Raw genomic sequence first — 25903 nt, forward strand, 5'->3', positions numbered from 1 at the left:
TTTTTGGAGAGTGTTTGGAGGTGATGCAATCTATCACCCTTTGAATAGCTTGGTTGATTTACTATGGAAGGAAATATCTTACTAAAATACAGCATGATGACTTTCCAGAACTGGGAACTCAGTGATTTACTTCATGAAGACATGAGAGAGATTGTCTCCTGGCTGGGTTCCAGCCATCCCTTCCAGAGGGTAGGAAGGCATGACTCTGGAACATTAGTGTTGGGTGACTGTGGGTGAGAAGGGCCTTCCTTGCAGAATGGAAGAAATAAACACAGGCCTGCGGCAGGGATGTTACATTGTTGGGTCACTATTACCCATGTGTGAGGCATGTGTTATCTGGAATTGTCCTCAAGTTCTCGGCTGGAAAAATATACAACCTGAGGTCAGTCCTTCCCAGAGGCTGTGTGTTTTTCAAGGAAATCTCTAGAGTTAGCTACTCCAAAAGAGAACTATATATTAGGTAGATCAATACTGTCTCCACCCAAGGGAATTTATTTCTGGAGTACCGGAAAACACTCCAGTTAAGAACACTTTGCTAATAAGGTCCCAAGCTATGCTCTGATGCTTTGTGGTGGCTGATCTTTGGTGGTTTTCCTGCAATCCCTGAAACCTAGTTTCCATCTGGGTCCACCTCTGTGGCAGCACTCAGATATTCAGATTTCAAACTTTCGTCTTCTTTTTCTTCTTGTCATTTTTCTCTATCAAAGCACAGCTGTCCTTTGTCTCAACCCTTTAAAGTCTGGATCTGTTGATGAACAAAGATCCTAGTGGCCATGGGCATCCTGCATTCCTACGTAATCCATTTGCATTTCAGAGCCTTCTTGGATCTAATGGTGGGAATTGCAGAGCCATGGTGGACTGGGCAGTGAGGGAGTGTCTCTTAGAGGCCCTCAAAGCACAGGACATATGTGACTGCTGGCTGCACTGGTGAACTCAACAGACTCAGGACCAACATAGGAAGCGAATTAATTTGTTTAGATCTGCAGAGGTTTTGCAGCCTCACCTCAGAAGCCAGGGCCAGGAAAAGAAACGTTTCCTTGAGTTTCTTCTAAAGAAGGCTTCCCTCAAAGAGCCTGCAGGACAATGGGTCAGGGGGAGGCTGAGAGAGCCAGGGTCGCTGCTTCTGGGGTGGGCTCAGCCGCCGATTGGTCATGTGATCCTGGGCCTTCTCTAAACTCCTCTGAGTTGCTTTGCTCACCTGTAGAAGTTAGTGGTAGATCAGGTCAAATTAGATCAGTGTCTGACCAGAAAAATTATCCAGGCCAATGGTAGAAGAGTCATCCAGGCTAATTGTAGAAAACCCAGCTCTCTGGGCCTCACGACAGACCACCTGAATCCGACTCTCCACAGAGGGATGTGGGCATCTCTGTTTCTGCTAAGTGTTGCTGTGGTCAAAGGGATCGGGGGTGTGAGAAACAGGGAGTGTGGGAAACAGACGTAGGTGATTTCTCAAGACCCTCTCAGCCTCGCTCTCCTGTGACATCCGGAAGGGCAGTAGGGCAAGGGCTACAGCAAGAGCCCAGAAGCCTGAACGCCTGAGTTCAAACCCTGGCTCTGTGATTTACCAGCAGTGTGACCTTGGCCGGTCATGCCTCCTTATGCATCAGTTTCCTCATCTGTAGAATGGGCGTGATAAGAATATCAATCATGTAGGCTTGTTGCTGATTAAATGAAGTTAAATAAGTAAAGAGTACAGAACGGTGCCTGACTGACAGCCAGGGCTCAAGAATACGTTTGTTGTATTAAAACTACAAATGAACTCAGCTCCGTGTCACCCTCTTTGCAGCCTGCTCTGGGGCCCTGAGCCAGCTGGTCCCAATCCCGTAGTGCTGCCTTCGTGACCATCCTGGGCTTACTTAGCACATGTCTTTGTTTGACTTTGTTTACGTGTGTGTCCAAATCCCCTAGATTCCAAGGGCCCCAAGGGCAAGGCTGGGGCACATTTACCTCTTTCCCCTCAGTGCAGAGCAGAGCTGGCAAAGGGCAAGCTCCACGTCAACACTGGCTGAGCTGAGTTCATCTCCTGGGCCTCTCAGACTCCCAGCTCTCTCTGCTTCCCACTGTCTGTCTGTCTGTCTGTCTCCTCTTGTCTCCATCTCTGTCTCCCTGGATTGGAAGGCCACACTGTTCCGACCGAGACATAAAAGCTGGCCTACAATGGGGAGCGAAATATCTTTCTCTCTCCCCTTTCCTTGGTGGAAAGTATACTCTGGAAGATTCCAGGGTCAGAGGAAGGGCAGGAGTCTGCGGCAAGCAGGAGTCTTAAAAGTGAAACTGGGAGGACACGCTTCAGGACCATAGCCTGAGTCCCTCAGGAAACTGTCACTGAGCAGTGGGTTGTCACTGAGCTCTTGTCCTAGAAAGCTGTTCCGTTTTCTGGGTGCTGGACATCTGTTCAGCATTGTGCCCCCAAGGGAGTCGGGTCAGGGAGCCTGGAGACTGATCAAACTGCCAGTAATGTAGGGGCCAGGCTGTGGGAAGTGGGAGTCCACCGAGGGGGGCACAGCTCAGGCAGAGAGGTGGGCGCCCGTCCTGGTCCCTGCCCTGCCTCTAGCTTTCTTGCTTCTGTGGGCTCTGAACTTCTGTGTGTTATATCAGCAAAGGTGACAACAGGAAAAGAGAACCAAGCAGAAGCTGTATCACCTTTTATGACCTGTCATTTTCGTTTCTGTCACAAGCCTACCCAGGGTCAAAGGGAGGGGGTATAGGCCCGACCTCTCGATGTGGGAGGGTCAACATTCCTAGTAAGGAGGACGGTGGGACATCAGCTATTGCTGCAGGCATGTATGAGGGTTCTGCAGAGCAAAGGAACCAGCTGGAGACGGACTGACTGATATAAGGAATTGGCTCATGCAGTTCTGGAAGCTGAGACGTCCCAGGATCTGCAGTCCGCTCCCTGGGGAGCCAGTGGCGTAAGTTCCAGTCTGTGGGCAGGAGAGACTGTTGTTCCAGCTCAGCAGGCAGGCAAGAAAAGTTCTTTTTCGTCAGCTTGTTGGTTCTATTCAGGCCTTCGATGCATTGGGTGAGACCCACCCACACTGGGGAGAACAACCTGCTTTACTCAGTCTACCGATTCAACTGTTAATCTCACCCAGAAACAGACACACCCAGAAAAACGTTGGACCAAATATCTGAGCACCCCGAGGCCCCGTCAAGTTGATGTATAATATTAACCATCAAAGTCATCTCTGAAAAACACAAATACCACATTCTCAGAGGAACGGACTTCCACCCCTTAGGTCCCCAGGTGAGCTCAGAGCCTTTCTGCCTCTTCTTTCTGTTTTTTGAATTTTATTTATTTTTTTATAAAACAGGTTCTTATTCGTTATCCATTTTATACATATTAGTGTATATATGTCGATCCCAATCTCCCAATTCATCCCACCACCACCCGTCCCCCGCCACTTTCCCCCCTTGGTGTCCATACGTTTGTTCTCTACATCTGTGTCTCAACTTCTGCCCTGTAAACCGGTTCATCTGTACCATTTTGATGTCGCTGCTGGCAGACATGGGAACGGGATTCAGGCAAAGGCACTTCCTCCTCAGGGTCCCCCCGTCTCTTTCCTGATTAGGCCTTGTAAGTGAAGGAGCCCAGAGGTGGCAATGGTGACTACGGGAGTCGCAGAAGACCCTATAGTCAGAGCGCTGCCGCTTTAGAGGGAAAGCCAGAAGCCGTGAGTCTCTTGGGCCTTTGTGACTGGGCCAGTCCACAGGTGGGGTCACATGGGGGCACGCTGGTACTGAGGTGAAGAGGAAACCAGGCTGGTGGTGGGGTGGGGCGTGAGACCAGGAGGGAGAGCTGGGAAGGGCACAGCGGCTGGGCACCTCCTTCTCATCATCCACCTTCCTCCTCCTTGGCCCAGCTCTGTGCTCTAAAACACCACCACCACCACCAAGCTAGCATGGATTGGAATAAGTAATCGAATAAAGTATATTAGTATAGTATCGAGTTCCATCTGTACGTCACATTTATGCGCCAGGGCTCTCACAAAACTTCTGAAAGTAGGATACTTTCAATTTCAGTTTGTAAATAAAGACACAGATGGAGAGATTAAAGAACTTGCTCATGACTGTACAGCTGGTGAGGATGGATGTTGGACGCAAACAACGTCCATCTGACGCTCAGCGTTTACTCGCTACATGCTCATTGCACGAGGTCAGAGTTCCTCTTACTGGGGGGAAGCAATGAGGAATGGGGAAGTGAGGCTGATGCAAGGAAATAGCAATGAGAGGGAAATGGAAACCACATTTCTTCCTGGCACAGCTCTGTGGCTGTTGACCTTTAAGGGACAAGTAGGTGGAATCCCTGATTCTAGGGATACCAGTGAACTGGGGCAGGAGACGGTCTTGCCATGAGACCGGGGAAAGGGGTCTGCCTGGGTTTAATGAGAATGGAAAGGGTTGTCAGGTCTAGGGACACCTGGCTTCTCCCCACAGGCATGGCCCTGGGAATCACACCTCAACGGCTGGACATCTTCTCTCTCCTGCTCTCAGTCTTGAGGTTTCCTGGGAAAGCCTGTCTCATTTATTATAAACTAATTTCCTGGGAGAAGGTGGGAGAGAGTGGATGGTGAAGAGATACAGGAAACGGGAGCTGGGCTTCTGGCTTGGGCACCACTAGTTGGTGTAGAGGACGTGGTCTCCGAGTTTCCTTCCAGCTCTGTGCCTCGTGTGTCCTAAGTGCTCGAAGGTGCTGAACTGATCTCCAGTCTCTCCATGGCAAAGTGAGGGCTCTGTTTCCTGAGGAGCCTGAGCAATCCCGCCCAGGTGAGCTGCGGTATTTCTCTGCTATCCTGGGCCCGGGGTGAGCATCTACTCCTGGGCAGGTCACACCAGAGCTCTGATGGCCTTTACATCTCTCATGTGACTGTGACTCCTATGTCACCTTCCTGTAACTTCCTGCGGCCGAGTCAGCCTACAGGGCTGCGTTAGAAGGTTCTCCCTTTGTTCCAGATGTTCTCAACGCCATCCACCGTGGGAACGCACACCATGCATCATGGGACAGAGCCTACTGGGATGTCCTGGGTGTTGTGAAGGGGCCTGGCGGGCACTGAGGGACACTCACCCCATCTCATGGACTCAGGGGTGAGTCAGGCTGCTGCCCCCCCAACTCAATTTGGCTCTTCTCAAACTCTCCCCCTTGCGGCCCTTCCTCTCCTCTCCCAGACTCACCCCAGGCACTCAGCCTGCGTGGGGCTATCCCTCTCTTCACTGAGGGTTTGGCTGTGGGCTCCATCGTCCTTAGGGAGTTTGTCCCCCAGTAAGCTTCCCCGCTGCTCCTCACTCAAGCCCAGTCAGCCTTTGGGGGTGTGCGGGGGTCATCTCCCCAGGTGGACATGGGAGAAAAGAGTTGGTGGATGGTAAAAAAACGACATTCAAGCAAAAAGTACAGCTGAATCAAGTCATGAATGCCCTCCCTGGGAGGGGCGTGTGTGTATGGAGAGGGGGCTTGGGTAGGGAAGTGGTCTGAGAGAGCAGTGGGACCTAGCAGCTAAGGGGGCTGTTTACTGAGTATAGTCTGAGAATAAACTCTGGATCATTTAGATTCATGAAATCTCATCAGTATGCGTCATGAGGGTCTGCTATGCAGGTAACTCTGTGTGTGTTACCCCACAGCTGCTTTACAGTACTGTTGCCTTTGAAAAAGGTACATGGGAAGAGGCTTAAACGTGCAGCTAGGGGGATGGTGGTATTAGACTTCACAGTGGAAGCAGCATCCATTTTTCTGGAACCTTTTTCAAAAGGAGCATGAGTACCCTCTGTGTCTAAAACGGGCAGGGGCCGATCTGAAGGTTAGGGTGACGCCAGCTTATCTGGTACAGCCCTTGAAGGTCTGTGGACCCGCCGCCTCTCAATTCATCATCTGGGGACAAGAGGACATAGTCCTAAGGGGTGAGGTCTCAGTCCCAATAAGAAGGCTGAGGTCAGTTAGCATTCATCTCTTTCCTTGAATCCCTTCTTACTGCTTTTGCAAGGCGCTCGGTTTCTCACCTCACCACCTTCTTGCCCCAGACCGGCTCCCTCAGCCTGGCACTGACCATCCGTGTTTCTGTCACATGCGCCATCCCTCTCTGGTCTCTGAGGTCACAGACCCTGGAGTCACCTTGGATTTAGCAAATTCACTGAGCACTCTTTCATTCATTTCCTAAAATCAATCCTGCCCCACCCCCGCTTCCCAATTCCAGTGTTCTTTTTACACCCTTCTCTTCTTCTGCATTCTACTGTCCTCAGACAGCTTTGGGCCTTCATAACATCACGTATGACCTCCGAGCTGTCGATTTTCAGCTGCTGTTTCTCTCCCCAAACCTCCCTGAGCTGTGCCTGGATGACGAAGCGATGGGTGCGGCAGACTCTGCTAACCGTGCACCCAAAATCCATTTTCTCTCCCTGGGAGCACGGCTGGCTTACATTTACCAGACTCCCAGGTACTAAATGTAGCAAATCGCTGAGTTCTAGGCAGGGGAATATGAGCAAAATTAAGAAGAGTACCTGTTAGAAGCAGACAACAAGGAGGCTTAGGTGACGGCAGCCTTGGAAACGGAAGGTGCCCGGTCCCTGATTACCGTGAGGAGGAAAGCCACCACCAATGAGATCAGACTTCCATCTATACCAACAAGAAATAAGCTTGTTTTGTGTTTGAAAATATTTGGGTCAAAACCCATTTCAAGTCCAGAGTCCTCTATCTGATTTTTCAGGTTTCCCATGGTTGCCGCTGCCCCTGTCTGGCTTCAATTCCCGCCGCTGTTTCCTCTGCCATCCATTCTGGTCAGCCTGTCTCTTTCAGCCCTCAGCAAGCCCACTCCTGCCTTCCCACCCCAAGCCCGCTGCACCTCCTGCCCTCTGTCTCCTTCCCTTTGCTGACCTCAGTCTCTAGTTCTTCCAGGAAGAGCCTCGGAAAACTCCATCCTACACTCACCTCTCCCTTCTCTGAATTAATAGGTTAGTCATTGCTTCACATGTGCTAGTTTTCTCTTCCTTCTCACAGGCAAGAACTGTCTTCGTGTCTACCCCTCAGTGTTAGGTGTCAAGTAGCAGTTAAATACACTGTTTTGTGAACTGACTGTAGTCTAGGGTCCTCAGACTTTATTCCTTGACATGAATAACATGAAGTATGCTCTCTAATAGATCATTTGTTCATTCAAAGAAAGATTTACTGGGTGTAAATGTTTTTACAGTCCCCACCGACATTGTCATAAAGAGCTATAGTGAAAGTTCCAGGGAACACATGACAAAGTTACTGACCTTCAGCATATGTGTCAGAATATGAGACTTGTTTGATGATATTTCTGTCCTGGTTAGTCCCTGAGGTTGCTGATGTATTTTCACTTTCCCCTGAAATCTTTTGCTCCCTATCAACATTGTACCTCCAACACGGAACCCTGAGGCTGGACACACCCAAGGAAGTACAGGGCAGGTCCCCACTTGATTTTGAGTCTCGAAGTTGACTTTCTTTGCCTATTTATCAGGACCATACTCTTGAAAGCCAGTTTTTGTAGATAGAGGGGAAATCTTTTCTAAATCCCCAATATTTCCCTTTGGCATGTTAAGAGCCGAGACCACCTGCATCTCTATCAAAGAGTGGAAGGGAGAGCAGACACCCCCTCAGCCCTTCCCAATTCACTGCCCAGAAGGGGATGGATTGGGGCAAAGGAAACCCTTGCCAATGAGGACGGTAAAGTGAAATGCCTATACCTTCTGGCTACATGGGACGGAGCGTGGGTTGAGATCAGTATGCCTGGACTTCTCTCCCCAGGAGGGGGCACTGTTAGTTGAGAGGGAGGCCGAGGTGAGAGGGGCTTTTGCACCACATCTTGGGACCCTGGGAGGAGACCCCCTAGGAGGATGCCCTGTCCACTGCCATGGCGTTGCTGGAATGTCAGCTCCACTAGAGCAGGGATGTTTGTTTGGTTCACTGATCCCCAAAACCTAGAACAGTGCCCAGAACATAGTAGGTGCTCAATAAATATTTCCAGGGTGACTACATCAGAGTAAAACGGATGGGACGCTGCCTCAGGGCAGAGCTCCCCCGTGTGGCTTGGAAGGCGTCCAAGAGTTTCTATAAGCCACGTAGGGGCACATGGCGAGTGGAGGGGGCTGGGTGGTGATCTTATGTGGGGTGTTGCCACAATGGAGGCTTCAAGGAGGACCCTGTGGGCCGGAGGGGCAATAGTGTCCTCAGCTAGTGTCAGGGGGACACCCAGCTCCACCAACAGCCAGATGGGGCTGAGTCAGCAGGGGGGATTTTGGGGCTGCGCTGACCCAGAGGGGCCACAGCACCAGCAGCATCAGGCCGACAGGGGACGCCATGTCCCACAGTACAGAGAATAGTACAAGGGCACCGCAGGCATCAGAGACTACCTCTGCAGCCACAAGGACTCCATGAACTCCCCCTACTCAGAGGCCATCTTGGGGAGGAGGATGGAGTGGGGCAGAGCTCAGCATGTCCTTGAAAAGGACTGCTTTCAACCGAAAAGAGACCATTGAAGTAGGAAGAGACTCAGATATTAACTAGCCTATCCAAGCCTCCTTTTCTTTGAACTGGAGTTGGCATTGGCACCTGCTTCACAGGGTTGCTGTAAAAATTAAATAAATAGTATATAGAAAGCATTTGGAATCTGACAAGTTGTAATCGACATCCTTGCTGTGACAGTTGTTCCCCAGAGGGGTGGCATTCCTGGGGACAGCTAGGTCAGTTGTGAAAAATAAGATGTTATGTTTACTTTGCAACATCTGAGCATGGTGTGAAAAAGAATTGCCATCATGATACTTAATAACACACGATTTGAGTAGGGATTTCTGGCTTACAAAGCACTTCCAAATATTGTCCCTTTGAATCCTCTCAACAATGCCACAACAGGGGAGATCATTTCTACCCTGATTTTACAGATCTGGAAACTAAAACTCAGAGAATTTGACGGGCTCGCCCAAGGCCAGACTTCTAGCAAATGCTAGAGCCAGCTCTGAAATCCAGGACTCCTGACTCCAAATCCCCTTCTCTTTCAACTCTATCACTCCTGGAAATGGGCCCCCTGCCACCAGAGAGGGCAGGACCCTCCACCTACTCCTTGGGCCATGAGACTTCCCTCCTACAAGGAGGCTTTTGTTGAGTTGGGCCAGGGTGCTGAGAAAGGAACCGGATTACAGAGGGTCCCAAACATGCGGGGCTGAAAGAACAGAGTCTACAGCTAACTTAATAAGCACTGGGTTCATTCGTGCAACAACCCTGCCTGTGCAAAACATATTTCAAGGATCCTGAGATCTTACCAAGGGTTCCCTCCAGCACAGTGTGGCAGCTGAGCCAACTGCAGTCTTATAGACAAGCGGCTGAGACGCAGAGAGGCCAGGCGGCCTTCAAAAGGTCACACAGAGTCAGAGGTGACTCACATACGAGGAACCCCCATCATCAAAAGGTGGAAGTGGCCGGTGGAGGTGATTGAGGCCACGGACAAAGGAAACGGAGTCAGACACCCGTGGGTGAGACAAAGCCCAGATGAAGAAGGACTTTCTCTTCTGTCTTAGTTTAGACCCTTTCGGTGGCAATCAACTGAAGCCCGGGTCAAATTCACTTCAATACTGAACAAGGCTTTTTGTTTGTTTAAGTATATTACCTAAAATGGGGGTTAAATGTTATAAGGGTGCAGGGATGATTCACAGAATGCAGGTCAGGGCATGACGTGGGTCCAGGAACTGGAGAATCCTCAGTGCTGTACCTGAGTGGCTTGTCTTCTGGTCAGATCTGCCTCCTCTCTGTCTGTGGACTGGCTGGCCTCCTTCTCTGGCCTCCTGGTTGCCTACAAGGCTAACGTCTCCTGTTTGCAGTTCCAGAATGCCAGCCTAGAGGGTATGATCAGCCTGGATGGGGGTCTCCACACCTACGATGGCTGGATTGGTTCTGGCCGCTCTCCTGAAAGGCCCACAGGGGCCATCACCGGGCCTGCCCCGCAGACTAAGCACAGAAATGGGCGAATGCCGGACAGGCCTTTGGGCCACAGCGCAGGGAAAAAGCACTTGCTGCTGGTGGAGAGTGAGTTTATTCCGTGTGCTGTCTTTCATTTCAGAAGGGCTGAGCTTTCCTTTCCATGTCAGCCTCTTCCTTGCAATCCACCCTGTGGACAGCTCCCTCTCCAGGCCTAGAGGTGGCTGCTTTACGGAAAAGGCAAAATTCCCTTTTTGACAGAACTGCCTCCTAGTGCTTGAAAATGTCCAGTTTCCTCCATGTGTCAAAAAGCCACTCCTTGGAACCTGCGAGGGAAAGCTCTCTGCCAGGGGATCAGAGGTGAGACCAGCAGGTGACAGGGCCCCTCGGTCTCTAGTCACACGTAGAACGCTGAGATGTGTATTCTTTGCCTCTTCTTACTTCCATGTTTGTCATTTGATAGATTCTCAACTCCTGAAGAAACCATGTCAGAAAAACGTGGCCCAACTTCACATGACATTTTGGCTGGCTGGGGTGGGGCGGGGCTGTCACTGTCCCATGTGGATGGTTTCTGGTGTGAAAGAAAAATTTGAGGGGTTGTCTCTGTCTCCAGATTCAGGCCCCCTAACATTGAACTTAGGGAATAACAAAACAGTGACTTTACTGGGAACTCATTTCACAAGGAAGTTATAAAACTGAGCATTTATGCGTGGCATTTAGAAGCTTAAACTGTCTTTTCTTGGAAAGAGCGGAAGCAGGTGGTCAGACCCGCCCCATGTGAGTGAAAGACATGCTCGGTGGAACTTGTGGCTGGAGCCAGCGTTCGGGGGCGGCTCCTAGCCGTGTTGTTTTTTGTTTTTTGTTTTTTTGAAGGTGCATAAAGAAAATACTTTATTCTTAATATAGTGCTGGAATTTAGTAGCTATAAAATACTTTTTATTTTATGCAGTTTTTAAAGGTTACTTTCCATTTACAGTTATTACAAAATTATTGATTCTATTCCCCGGGTCGTACAATGCATCCTTGAGCCTATCTTACACCCAGTAGGTTGCACCTCCCACTGCCCTACCCCTATGTGGCCCCTCCCCGCTCCTTTCTCCCCACTGATAACCATGTTCTCTATATATGTGAGTCCGCTTCTTTTTTGTTATATTCACTAGTTTGTTGTCATTCTTTTTTATGACCTCCCCACCTCTGTTCCTTTGCACCCCAGTTGCTACATCCAACTAGTCTCACCTTCTGGCTGTCACTGATAGGATGGCCCTCCTCTGCACTGAGGCATCTTTCTGACCTGGTCCTGGCTCTTTCTCTGCTGTACCAGTCACAGCACAGGGAGGTCACCAAGAAGCACCATCCCCCTCGTGGGGCTAACATTCTATTATTTAGACCGTGTCTACCATTTCATCCAGCATCCCTGGTGATTCTCCTCTTCAAGTGAACTCAGTCTGTGTGTTAAAGATACTTTCCCTCCTAAAACAAAGTTACTTGGAGAGAAGGTGGATACGATGTTCAGGATCTTTTGCTAGAGGTTTACGGCATCACACGGAGGGCAGCTGTGACGACGGCTCTTTCTGAGTATGTTTTGGTGCCACCACCATCATCAACAAGACCAGGACAGGTCAGAGGCAGCAACAGCCCGACGCAAGGCGCGCGCTTTCTCCACTCAGTCATTTACCTCTGGTGTCATCATAGCAGAGAGAGATTCTGCCCCATCCTTCCCGGCGGCATGGTAGCGATAAATGGACTATTTCCTGCCATATCGATAAACAAAGGATGTCACAGTCACCAATGATTGAGCCCTCCAGCGTGAGCCCTGAGGAAACTCCGGGCTGAAAAGAATACCTGCCATCTAGCAGCCATCACACTGCAGCCACTCCCTGCGGTGAGCCCTGAGGAAACTGTTTGTGAAAATAGGATACTGGCCCCAGAAAGCTGAGGTGCATATCAAAGGAATGATTTCAGTGAGCCCAGACTCTTGCATCTTCCCATACGTAGAAAAGCGCCAAATTCCTTAACTTGAGATACCTGGTTTTCTTTATTTAACAATAATCTTTTGATGTTCCCAGTTACCTATCTTTTGTTGCAAAACTCTATTATCCCGGCTCCTCCCCTCGCCTCCTTGGAGCAGTTCCTGCGTTATCTGTCTCCCCGCTGCAGTCCTCATTTTGCCCCAAGTAAAACTTAACTCGCGACTCTCACGTTGTGCATATTTTTTTTTAAGTCAAAAGTAGCCTAAGAGGGAAGCATGAAGGTGGGATTTAAGACTGTCCCGCCCAGCCCAAAGTGTTTTCATCATAGTCTATTTCATGTCAGGTAGCAACGGAGGTGGCAGAAACAACAGGCATTTCTGATACTCCTTTATTATTGTAGAAATCACCCGAGGCTGACCCCATGCTAACTACTGAGGTTCACAGTCCTAGGAACAGCAAAGGAGGAAAACACACATCTGCACAGAGCCTCAGTGGCCCCATCCACATAATAAGGATCAGGTAAACCCTTCCCTCCTCCGTCCTTAATACAGCAAGGCAACAAGCATTTATGTGCCTAGAACTGGGCTAGGAATTTTATGTGTATTATTGAATTCCTTCATGCCTTTCTTGTGAAGTGGATTTTATGATTGCCACTGTAGCGCTGTGACCTCAAGGCTCACACCTCTGAAGAAGCGGCCAGGATTTTCTGGCACCAAAGACCGCCCTGGGCTGTTTCCTCAAGATACCCAGCTGATCCTCAGAGGTGTGAACTCCCTTCACTAAGGTTTGATAAGGGGCCCTGGGAAGGATGGGGAAGCCTCAGTCAACACTGTGGAACGAGTAAGGTTTGTATTTGCGTCCTTCTAACAATCTCTTCCCCACACTTCACGCCAGCCAGCGACCAGTGTCTTTCCCAGGCTTTCTGCCCCTCCTCTCAGCCCAGAACTACTGTCAGCTAATCCCTGGAAGCTGCAAAGGCTAACGGTGGGATCTTTTCAGGAGGACAAAGAACAAAAAGCCCCAGATCTCAAATGAACTTCTCCTTGAGGAATTTCAGTCTCCAAGACAGGCGATGTCTACACACCCCTGAAATCACACTCTCAGCCCCTCTCCTTCTCCAAAAGCCAACAGAGGAGCCACCTAGAGAGCCGCATATATATAGCTGCAATTCTGCACTTGAGCAACCCTGGTTCTCTGCTGAAGTCTTAGACTTTTAGCTCAGCTTTTCCCCCACAGAGGCTGTTCACTGCACGGAACTAGGTTCTTCAGTTTTACTTGCTCAAGGCAACTGGGCTGTGTCTGCCTTCACAACCCATCAGTTCACTGCAGCCATTAGAAACCAGGCTGGGTGAGTAGTGAGGTACCAGAGGCACGCCTTCCAGATCAGGAACAAAACAAGTGTCCTGGGTACCACTACTTCATTTAACATTGTTCCAAAAGTGTTAGTCAATACAATTAGACAAAAGCATGAAGAAATATAAATATTTTAAAAGAGGGGGAAATTGTCATTATTATTTATTTATTTATTTATAGATAATCTGATCACACAGTTGAAAAGCTGAATAAAATGAAATCATTGGAAATATTGAGATCAATAAGGAGGTCAGATTTTTTTTCAGAAAAGCAAAATCAATGTCCTTAGAGTCAGTTAGAAATACAATGTAATGACCCCATTCACAAAAGCAGCCACGCTATAAAATAAAATAAGATAAAATGAAATAAATACCTAGAATAAACTTTTAAAATATATACATGATAGATGAAGAGAGCAATGAAACCCAACCAAGAGTCATAAAAGACGGCCTGAATAAATGGTGAGATATCTTGTTCTCAGATGAGCAACTTAATTTGTTTGATTTCTAAATATTGGAGGATTTTCCAAATATTGATTTTCTATTTTAATTGCATTGTAGTCAGCAAGAATAATTGGTATGACTTCAGTTCTGTTAAACTTATTAAGGTTTAATTTACAGCCCAGAAAGGGGTCTATGTGAATGTTCTATGTGCGTTGGAAAATTATGTGCATACTGCTCTAAATGGAATATTCTATAAATGTTAATTAAATAAAATTGTTCTAGCTGTCCATATCTTTGCTGATTTTCTGTCTACTTGTTCTATCAGTTATTGAGAGAGGAATATTGAAATCTCCATTGATAGTTGTGGATTTGTCTGTTTCTCCTTTCAACTCTATCACATTTTGTCTTATGTATTTTGAAGCTTCACTGTTTGGCGCCTTCATCAAAAAGATGGGACAATCCTTTTTTTTTTTTTTTTTTTTTTTTTGGCGGTACGCGGGCCTCTCACTGTCGTGGCCTCTCCCGTTGCGGAGCACAGGCTCCGGACGCGCAGGCTCAACGGCCATGGCTCACAGGCCCAGCCGCTCCGCGGCATGTGGGATCTTCCCGGACCGGGGCACGAACCCGCACCCCCTGAATTGGCAGGCGGACTCTCAACCACTGTGCCACCAGGGAAGCCCCATATGTACCTTCTTGGTGAATTGACCTGTTTATCATTAAGTAATGTCCCTGTTTATCTCTAGTAATATTCTTTATATTGAAATCTATTTTGTGATAATTAATATGGCTACTCCAGCTTTCTTTTGATTAGTGTAATGGTGTATCTTTTTTCATCTTTTCACTTTTACCCTACCTATGTCTTTATATATAAGGCAATTTCCCTTAAGCAGTATATATTTGGGCCTTACTTTTCAGATCAATCTCTTTTAATTAGTGTTTAGACTGTTTACAATTAATGTGATTCTTGATAGAATTGAATTTAAATTTATCATCTTGCTACTTGTTTTTTTATCTGCCCCTCTGTTCTTTGTTTTTTTATTTCTGTTTTTCTGACTTCTTTTACATAAAAAGAGAAAAACCATGTGTAAAAGAAACCATGATCCTCCATACAATGGAATGCCCAGCCATTAAAAATATTGCTGTGGATCTACATTTACCAAAATGAAAAGATTCCCCTATTGTTAGATAGATTGCATTGGGTGCCTTTACAGTAAGAGCATTCATTTATTTTCTATGTAGAACTTATGTCCACTTGAAATTATATATTTTTATTTGTTTATTAGCTGTTGCCCTCACTACATAAATCAGGGAATTTAAGTTTATTGCTATATGCAGATTCTTGAACATCGTAGGAATTTTTAAATGTCTGTTGAATGAACAAATGCGTACATGAATCTCACTTCTGTATAGTCTGTACCTTTATTTGTATATGTGTATGTAATATAGGGGGACTTCTGGAAGGAGAGTTCACCCAAAGGCTGGCAGTAGTTGACTCTTGAAAAATACTCTCTCACCCTCCTCCCAAACTCCTTACTTCCTCACTACATATCCATAAATGCACAAATAACATACGAAAACATTCTCAATTTATAAACTTCCAGCAAAATGGAAAAAACTATAGAGGCAAAAAGCAGATGTCCCCTTTCTTTCTCTCCTTCTCTCACCCCACTGAATCCTGCCTTCCTTCCCAGAGAGAAACATTGTCACCAGTATTGTGTGCATCCTTCTAGACTTGTAAAAACATATACACACATAGAGACAGGTACAATTTTATTTGTGTGTATATTCTAAACAAAATGGGACTACTCTGTATATATTGTTCTGCGACTTGCTTTTTTTATTTAACAATATATACATTGGATGTTTGTCAGATCGGTTCATATGATTCTTTCCTGTTCTTTTTAGAGAGGTGGACACCTGGCATGTCTCCTCAGAGAGCACTGTCTCTCTGTCCAAAAATGAGGGCCGATGGAACATGTCTCCGTCACGCTCTTCTAGAGCACAGTGTGTCTATCTGAGGTGCTGTGTGTCTGCCATGGGGCGTTTCTCCTCTTCCAGCGCTGTCTCTCCATTGCAGAAGGGGGGCTGACCCTCTGGCATTTCGCCTTATAGAGAGCTGTCTCCCTGTCTGAAAAAGAGAGGTGGGCATCTGTCTTTTCTTCTCAGAACCCTTTCTCTCTGTCTGAAAACGAAGGGCACCATTCGGGATTTCTCCTCATAAAGCGCTGGCTCTCTTTCTGAGGGAGAGCGCTGGCAATCTGGCATTTCTCCTCAGAGTGCGGTCTCCCTGTCTGAGGTGGAGAACCTCCATCCATCAGGTGTTTCTTGTCAGAGAGCTGTATCTCTCTGCCTGGAGAAGTGAGCTGGTCATCCCAAAGAAGACGGCTGGCTCGCCAGCCTTTCTCCTCCTAGAGCCTAGAGCGCAGTCTCTGACTGAAGGGGAGCTCCGACCCCCTGCCTTTCTCCTCAGAGGGCTCTGTTTCTCTGCATGAGGTGGAGGGCTAACCCTCTGGCATTTCTTCTCAGAGGGCTTTCTCTCTATCTGAAAAAGGTCGGCCACTCAACGTTTGTCTTCACTGAGCGCTGTCTCTGTGTGTAAAGGTGGGCTTTCCCTCCAGAGTGTTTCCCCCTAGAGCTCAGATCCTCGTCTGAGGTGGAGGGCGTGACAGCCAGCGTCTCTCCTCCTGCAGCTCTGTCTTCCTCTCTGAAAAAGTCTGCTGGCCGTCCTGGCTTTCTCCTCACAGGCCGCTGTCTCTGACTGAGAAGGAGGTCCTGTCCTGGGGCAGTTCTCTCCCTAGGGCGCTCTTCCTCCGTCTGATGTAAAGGGCTGGCGGTAGCGTGATCGCTAGGCCGGTCCTGCCACACACCAGCCGCCACACTCACGCTTCATCCTCTGAGGGTGCGGCTGAGTCCTCGGCGAGGCTGTAACGGTCCTGTGTGGCACGGTGCAAGCAGACCCTTCAGGATGTTGCTATGATGCAGTTGCCTAGGAGTGCCTTTTCCTCCCATTTAACCACCCTGGAGCCGCATATATGTTTTAGGAGCTGTCTTGTCAGTAGCCAGTTCCTCTCCTTCTGAAACAGGCAACCCATCCTTCTCCTTGGCTGGGGCTTGATGCAGGTGGTGGAGAGCTCAGGGTCCACGTGGGAGGATCCTGTTGGCGGCAACGTTGGCCAGAGGCATGGATGGCTGCTTCAGTAGACAGCGGACTTCAGGAGGCCTGAATGCTTGTCTCTTTTGACTTCATGACGCCCTTTAAACTTAAGGCCTCTCTCTTGCCAGTGTTTCCTGTTACAGCCTCCAACAGGCTCTGATGTCACTTCTACTCTTAGCACTTCATGCCAGTTCTTCTCTCCGTTACAAGGATTGAGTCTCTGATTTCCAGGGTTGCCTTCTTATTGAACCGGAGGAGGAATGGTTATAATCCTGTGTGCTCAGAATGTAGGGCGTTACAAGGATGTGGATGAATCCATGGAGAAGACAGGCAAGGGAACTGAGGCTCCTTCTAGCGTCTGTTATGCCTCAGGCGCCGTGCTAAGTGCTTTGCATCATGGTATTTGATTCTTCCAAATATCCTCTTAAATATAGTGTTATAATTTCCATTCTCCATGGGAGCAAACTGAGATTTTTTGAAGTTGGGTAACTTCCTCTGGGTTGCACAGCTGGCATGTGCTACAGCAAGGATTTACACCAATGTCTGCCTGGAGGCAAAACTTCTCTTCCCCAGGCAGGCCCTTGGGATGGGGATGGCAAACCCGAGGATCTGATTTTTGGACCACGTTTTATTCAAATGTGAACTACTGGCACCATGACCACACCAATTACCCCGCCTTCGCCGGAGCGTGTGGGCATGGGCCGGAGGCTGGTGTCGGAGTCAAAAGAAGCTACAGCCCCTCTCTACGTCACCCTGGAAGACAGGGCCCAGGACCTTGGCATACTTATTCGCTTGTCCTGACTCAGCTTTTGCAGGGTCGTGGACCTGTCCTTCAGTCTTCCTGGTTTTTCGTCACAGTCCCAATTCAGGAGACATGAACATGAAGGAAATCAGGAATTAGTTCAACGAAATATCGTGCAGCTTCTTCAAGCTCAGTACTCAGGGAGTAATGTCATCGCTCACGAAGAGTGTCACCATTATTATTTGGTTGCCTTTAAAGCCTCATGAGACAGCCTTGCAGCAAAAGAAGAGCTCTTACTTTTCAAATAGGGTTGAATTTTTCTTAAGAAAGAGAACATTGTCCCACGTCTCCCAGCATTGCCTTCTCCTCTGTTCCGGGATATATAAAAAATAAATGTGGTCTGTTTACCCCTCCCTATAGATCAGGAAATACCAAATCTTGAGGTTTTAGAGCAATGGCTAACCCTGCCTTTGGGTCCGTGCCACGTCAGGATATGATTTGCCCTGCTTACGGTACCTTAACGTTGGTTTGCTCCTATCAAACCCACGCCTTCTTTTTGAGTCAATTACTCGAAGATTGAGATAGAGAGAATGAATGGAAATTGTGGAAACTGAAGTTCAAAGGCTAGATTTTCAGCCATTGTTTGTCCCTCATACTTGACCCTTTATTCAGGCCCTTTATTCTAACAAGTTATTCTTTCTGAACCTGAACTTGTGCTGAGGCAGTAGGATAATTGTTGGCTGACTAGGAAACAATAGTCCCGAACATGCTAGCCTCCCCGCCTTCCCTAGCACTGTTTACTTTGCCTGGAATGTGCTTCCTTCCATGTCTGCATATTCAAAAGCTGCCCACCCTCTTCAAGGCTCTGGATAAATAACCTCACTTTCATGAACGTTTCCTTGGGTCCTCCAGCTGCCAGTTGTAAGACAGCAGGAGGCTGGCAGAGAGAAAGGATTCTGGGGCCAGACCATCACCACAGTTCACATCCCAGCTTGGCCACTTTCTAGCCACAGGATTTTCGTAAGGTTTCTCACTGTGTCTTGTGTCATATGTAAAATGGGGATAATAATAGTAACGACCTCAAAAACTACTAGGCGCGTTCAATAAGCTATTACACATTAAGCGCTTAAAACAGTGCCTGGTGCGTAGTAAGGATTACAGAAGTGTTTGTTAAATAAATAGTATTTCCTCTTCTGAGCTATTAACAACATTTCAATATCTTCTATAGTGCGTACCATTTCTACTCTCTATTATACACATTTTCTTCTCTCTTTTCCTAGACTGAAAGTTCCTGGCAGGAAAGCAGTGCCTGTTTCTGCCTGCTAGCCCTCATGCTACCTGTAAATAGCAGGCACTGAGTAAATATCTAGTGAATGATTTCCAAGGTGATTGCTGTGGCTTCATCCTCTATTGCAAATGTTAAAACCTATACCTCACCAAAAGCGTCATTAGGGTTATCTTTCCTATCCATAAAGAGTTTGGGTTGTTTTTTTCAATTATCCTCTTGGTTAGCGTTCTAGAAAATGCGCTTCCTCTCAGAGAAAACACGTTGGAATGTACATCCTGCCAAGCAAGCATCCATTCATCCCATGGTCACTGGAAGCTTGGTGTTGCAGTGAGGAAGTGTATGAAGGCCGGCTTCCCCGAGGCCTGCTTCCTGCAGGAACCTTTGTCAGCTCACTCAGGGAGAGTCTATCTGCTTGTGGGGGCCTGGTTCATTCATACCCAACTTCTAAGATGCCTAACAGATCAAAATGGCAAATCATCGATTTTCACTGAGAAACAGAGCTCACCAGGAGGCCCTTCGGAGCTCCTGTTAGCATGTTCTCTTTTTAATACGGAAGTTTATTTGAGACGCCAAATCAAAATCAGAATGCTGCCCAGTAAAGAAGTGAGACGTTCGTGTCGTGACTGCTCGATAGGTTTGATTTACACTGGGGGGACGCAGACCAGAGGGACAGGGGACTCCCCTCTCAGCAGCATTGGAAGGCACTCTAACAAATTCCCACAGTTCTCCGCCACTTACCCAGTATTCCTGGCCAGTCATTAAAGCTTCTGTAATGGCATTATTTCCTCCTAATAGATACGCTTCAGTGTCCAGGATTACGGCTTATCTTTCATTTTGCATTCTAAATGAAGGTCTTCCTTTGGGGGAGGTACTCTTAAGTCCTTGGTTTAATATTTTGTAAATGCTCTAGCTTCACTAGCAACATACTTGTATCAGTCTTTGGTGTGTAATTTTTTAGAGGGAAGGAGGCATATATCATCCAGTTTTACCTGGATTCTTTTTAGTCTCAAGTCCAGATGGTGACATAGTCTAAACTTCATCCCATATTCCGGAGGCACCCTGTTTGGATCTCACAGCTTCAAAAACCCCTGAATGTAGCTGGCACCTTAATATCGCTGGGAGGCAAATGCTTTGCATTCAACTAGCAATTTTCATCTATTGAATGTGGTTCAAATTTAAAACATCGGTAGGCTCTGCAGCTGAAGAGGTCATTTCTATAGTTTGGGCGCATGCAACTGCAATTTCCCCAATAAGTGAGAGACATTCTGCCGTTAGTATATAGCAGTGTTTGGGTTTTGCTTGTTTTGTTTCAAATATACCTGAAGTCCTTGGGTGGTAGTGGAATTGAGAGATCGTGCCTTGAGTCTGGAGTTTGCTGATAGACTACACCCTCTGGGGCAGAACCACACTGTTAAGATTCCTAAAGGTCTCAGGAAACAGAATGACACCGTCACAAAAGCCCCTCTGCCCTCAGCTAATCCAGTAAGTTCTACCAATTCTGTTCTCACCACACCCTCACCTGTGCCATGTCATTCCCTGAGAGCAAGTCCTGGGTTCTTTTAGAGAACTGGGCTCAACATAAAGCTTTTATTTGAAAGGCAAAAAGAAAGCTTCTGTTTCAAAAGAGAAGATTCCAAACGTGTTGGTGGTTGATTCCAAATGTGTTGGTGGTTGATTCCAGTTGTATTAAAAATTCTGGATGCAGGCTTTGCTTTGGGCTTCAGTAAACACGCAAAGAGTCATGGGTGAGAATGGGAACTAGCATTAAACACGATTTTGAAATCCCCTCATTTTGCGGAGAAGGAAAATGAGTCCCAGAGCCTGGACGTACCTTCAAGGTTACAAGCTCCTTAGTAACAGAGACAGGACTTGCTCTTGGGATTGTGTCTTGAGAGCCCCTCTTCTCTCAACTAGATCTCGCCTAATGGAAATGCTTGATAATTGTAGTTCACATTAAGCCACTAACTTCTTGAGCACATGGTAGCATATTTTCCCACTCCTGTTAGAAAATGTATATAATGGACTCTTTGTAGAAATTTTGGTTTAATCATATCAAAGGTATTTCTTGAGAGATTACTGCAGGCCATGTTCCATATGCCAGTGCGCTCAGCACCAGGGTGAAAACTGTGAGCAAAAGAAACACTGATTTGTCTTCATGGGGCTTCAGCAATGGAGAACACAGACCAGTGAACAGGCAGGGGTAGTGGTTAGGAAGGGAGTCCCCTCTGATCTGAAAGAAATGAAACCACTATCTCGAAAAGCTATCTGTAACCCCATGTCCATTTCAGCACTACTCACAAAAGCCGAGGTAGGGAAACAAGCTAAGTGTCCACTGATGGATGAATGGATAATGAAGATGTAGTACATGCGTACAGTGGAATACTACTCAGCCATAAAAGAAGGAAGTCCTGCCGTTTGTGACAACTTGGTTAGATCTTCAGAGTATTCTGCTAAGTGAAATAAGTCAGACAGAGAAAGACAAATACTGTATGATATCACTTATATATGTAATCTAGACAAACCAAACTCATAGATACAGAAGATGGTGGTTGCCAGAGGTGGGGAGTAGGGATCGGGCAAAATAGGTGAAGGGGGTCAAAAGTACAGGAATAAAGACACAGACCTAGTAGAGAATGGGCTTGAGGATATGGGGAGGGGGAAGGGTAAGCTGTGACAAAGCGAGAGAGAGGCATGGACATTTATACACTACCCAACGTAAGGTAGATAGCTAGTGGGAAGCAGCTGCATAGCACAGGGGAGATCAGCTCGGTGCTTTGTGATCACCTAGAGGGGTGGGATGGGGGGAGGGAGGGAGACGCAAGAGGGAAGAGATATGGGAACATATGTATATGTATAACTGATTCACTTTGTTATAAAGCAGAAACTAACACACCACTGTAAGCAATTATACTCCAATAAAGATGTAAAAAAAAAAAAAAGTACAAACGGCCACTTATAAGACACGTAAGTCCTGGAGATGTAATGTACAGCGTGGTAGCTATGGTTAACAATACTGTATTGCAAATTTGAAAGTTGATAAGAAATTAGATCTTAAAGTTCTCACCACAAGAAAAACATCTGTAACTCTGTATGATGATGAACGCCAATTAAACTTATTTTGGCGATCATTTCGTAATTTATACATATATCAAATCACTATGCTGTACACCTGAAACTAATGCAAGGTTTTATGTCGATTATATCTCAATTAAAAAAAAAAACTCTCAAAAAAAAAGAAAGAAAGAAAAGGAAGGGCGTCCCAAGATGCGAGGTGGGGAAAGTCAGAGAAATCGTTCTGGAGAAACTGTTGTCGAAATCAAAACGTGCAGATCAGCAGGAAGGATTCAGATGGGGAGGTGAGGGGGGAAGAACACTCGGCTCACACTTGCTGTCGTGAGGCGTCGTGTGTCTGTGGGTCAGCCGCACTGTGCCCCTGGCTCGGAACGCCCTCCGTGCCCTGCTCTACCCACACCCTCATCCCCTCTGCCCGTTCAACTCTTAGTCACGCTTTCATTCTGGGGCCAAGTGTCACCCCCCTCGGAAGCTCCTACACCCAGAGCAGGTAAAAGGTCTTTGCTCTGTGTTCCCATAATGTTTTGTTTATCCTTTATTTTAGCAATTGTCATATGTTGCAGAGACAGCCTTCTCTAGCTGTCTTCCCCACTAGATTGCAAACTCTCAGAAACCAGGGACTTTGTCCAACTCATGCACTCTATACACAGTGCCTGGTAAAGGGCAGGTATTAAATAAGCATTAATACGCGATAAAATAAGTGAGTAGCATAAAAGTAAGCCTATAGCTCTCCTAATGCTGACTCAAAAGCATGCAAACCATATACTGTCCTTCAGGTTACTTTTGACGCCTCTCATTTCTAAAAGTCAGTGTTCATAAAAACCTTACGTTTGCCTATAAAGAGGATGAAATGCAAACCTAGTCAGGAGGGCGAGAGTCACCACCAGTGGGGCATGTGGCTGCCACGCAGAGGTGCTCTGGCCGTGCCTCTCTTCACTTCCAAACTGGTGAAGCATGGCAGTTACAGGCTTCCCCCCAGCGTGTCCCAAAGCCCACAGTCCTCCCTGTGGAGAAGCCCAACTGCCCCAAGCTGTGTCTTGCGGGGTTGGACAGTGGGAATTAACTTCCCTTGCCCTTTCTGGTGGTTCCTCTTGGGCAGCACGAGAAAAAAATCCCAGGTGGAGACATTTTAGCAATGGTCGTCTATTCACCAAAACAAATTAACTTACAGAAATCTTTATTAAAGTGCCCGCTGTATGCTTGGAAAATCAACCAAGATGCTTATAAAAAAAGATTTTCTATGAGCCCTAAAGTACGCTTTCTGACTCTGTCTGCCTGCTCCTACCTCATTAAAATTCCAGATGTCGGAAGGAGGCTATGCTCCATTCCGTGATTTAAGGCCCGCTTTGTTAGTTCAAAGCGACCTGGGCCACCCTGATGCAGAGTGCCAGGTTCATGTCCTTCGCGACACTTCATTGAGAAGGATGTCAGGTGGGCCTGCCTCCAGAGCAGAGTGATTTTTCTTAACACGAGGGGTTTTTTGGAGTAACTGGGCCCCCAAAGTATGTGTGAATCTCCAGAAAATGTGTTTTTTTGTTGTTTTTAACAATAGGCTCTGTAACTATTATCAGATTCTTGAAAAGAAAAAACAATAAAGAGAAGACATTAATAATGCAAAACCCCTCCCCAGACCACCGGCTGACTCGCTGTTCTCTGTACAGGCCAAATGTCCCCCTACTTTTCCAAACGCAGGACACTAGACCACCCCTTCTTGCCCCCTTAGTCACTTGAAGGCTCCCAGCTGCCCAGCCACTCATTGCCAGGCAGGGAAAACGCTCGAAGGTGACATCACCAGGCACCTTCAGATCCACACCTTTCCTCCTCCACCAGGCACATGTTCCAGAAGGATTTCCAAGTGATGGCCCCCAAAGGCACTCCCCACTCCAGGATGAGGGGGCTCTTTGGCCAGCCGGTATGCAGCAATTAATTCGGTAAGGCCCCTCCCCAGGGGAGGAAGCGGGGCTTGGGCTGTGAGGCTGGCCGGGGCCCTAATCGCTGTGCGAGAGACATCAAGCTCTATAAGGGATGTGTAGCTTGTTCTAACCTTTTTCCTGTTTTTGTAAAACTCCAAAACCCATTGATTTTCTTTTATCACTGATGGATATGTTTGCTAATTTGCTAATAATATTGCCTTCCACTGACAGGAAGGAACTTGTGTTTGGTTACTTAATTTTCTTTCAGATGCCAGTCCCTTGGGAGGTGGAGGTGTCTTGACAGTGATTAATGGGACATTTTCTTGCTAAAGAGCGGGCTTCTCATTTATGTCTGGGCTTTCTCTTTTGTTTACTCACTGCCCACCTCCTGAGACATTCCTCAGAGACTGAGACCAGCTCAGATGGGTGTTTAGAGACCAGGAAGGCACTTTTCCTCACCTGCTGTGCTGGTCTAAGCCCCATTCTCCACCTAACCGGAAAGGTCTGTGCTTATTTCCAAAGGACGGCTGTGTTGTGACCCATTGAAGGAAAAAGCAGTGAGTGAAAAAAGAAGAGTTCTGCCGTTATTGGATTTAAATTGTGGTTGAGAAGACTGGGACATAGGATGGTGCTGGAAACTGAGATGTGGAAGCATTTAGATTGTGAAGCTGGGGGGTCCCTTTCCAGGAATGAGGAGAAGTGGGAATCCCTAAAATGAGAATGATTTTTTCAGAGAGAAGTGAAGGTATTCTACCAGTTAGGACGGGACAAAGCTAAGTTGGGCGAGGCACTTTGTGTAACAGAACAAGCCCTGAATTGGGGGCTAAAGGATTGGGTTTTAAGTCTCAACTCTGCAACTTACTAGCTTTGTGACCTCCGGGAATAACTTCCTTAAGTTTCATTTTGTCATCTATCCCGTAGGAATAGTAATGTATCAGGATGGTTTTACTTGCAGAGAACTGAAAACCCAATTCAAAATGGCTTAAATACTAGAGGAAATGATTTAGCTCATGGCTCATGAAAAGTCCATTAGTGGCCAAAGCTTCAGGCATGGTTTGATCAAGGGCTTGAACAAACAAAAAACTATGCATCTAGGAAAACATAGTTCAAATACTGTATATATGATAATGAAAGTTAGTAATGCTCATTATTTAATAAAGTTTGTAAAGTGAAAATGATAAAAAAATTTGTAAAATGATAAAAAAATTGTAAAAATTTGTTAAATTAAAATTAATTTAAAATTTAAATGATAAAAAATTTGTAAAAGTTTGTAAAAAAAAAATGATAAGACGACTCCATCTTGGCTGAAAGATGCACACGCCACCAGGAAGGACCCTGAGTCAGACTATGGGCCAAGCAAGACGATTGGCTGGAGACAACCTGGAAACTAACCCCATTACCTTAAAACCTAAGACTTCGAGCCACGTAGCAGAGCAATTCTCCTGGGTTCCCTTACCCTGCTGCTCTCTGCCTGAGTGCCCCTTCCCAATAAAATCTCTCGCTCTGTCAGTACGTGTGTCTCCTCCGACAATTCATTTCTGAGTGTTAGACAAGAGGCCACTCTTGGGCCCTGGAAGGGGTCCCCCTTCCTGCAACGTGCTGGTGATGTTGATGAAAAGCACCATCATCCATGAAGGATTAAAGGGAAGATTAGATAATTTAGCATATATGAGCGTTCCCAGCACCACCCCTAGCACATAGAAGATGCTCAAACATTAGTCAAATCTGAATTTGTGGTGAAATGTCCTAAATTAGCTTTCTATCGCTCTATAACAATTTATCACAAATTTAGCAGCTTAAAATAATGCCCATTTATTAGCTCACAGTCCTCTAGGTCGGAAGTCTGGGTATGGTGTGCCTGGGGTCTCTGCTCAGGGTCTCACAAGACCGAAATCAAAGTATAGGCTATGCTGCATTCTTATCTGGAGCTCAGGGTCCTTTTCTAAGCTCATGCAGGTTATCAACAGAATTCAACTTCTGGAGGTTATCGGACTGAGGTTTCTCTTTCCTTGTTGGCTGTCAGCAGGGTGCCCCTCTGGGCTCCTGACAGGC

At 46.9% G+C, this 25903-nt stretch overlaps 1 long non-coding RNA gene across 1 annotated transcript; it reads left to right on the forward strand.

Moving 5' to 3' along the window:
* Nucleotides 1-1909: 1909 nt before the first annotated feature.
* On the forward strand, nt 1910-25499 carry LOC111173471 (uncharacterized). Its single transcript, XR_016391161.1, has 5 exons — nt 1910-3247; nt 3573-4767; nt 4954-5085; nt 23769-23869; nt 24374-25499. It is a non-coding gene; the product is annotated as an uncharacterized LOC111173471 (long non-coding RNA).
* Nucleotides 25500-25903: the final 404 nt, after the last annotated feature.

This window comes from Delphinapterus leucas, chromosome 21, assembly GCF_059928025.1.
Source record: "Delphinapterus leucas isolate spDelLeu-1000000601 "Yukka" chromosome 21, BTC_Dleu_Yukka2, whole genome shotgun sequence".
Lineage (NCBI taxonomy): Eukaryota > Metazoa > Chordata > Mammalia > Artiodactyla > Monodontidae > Delphinapterus > Delphinapterus leucas.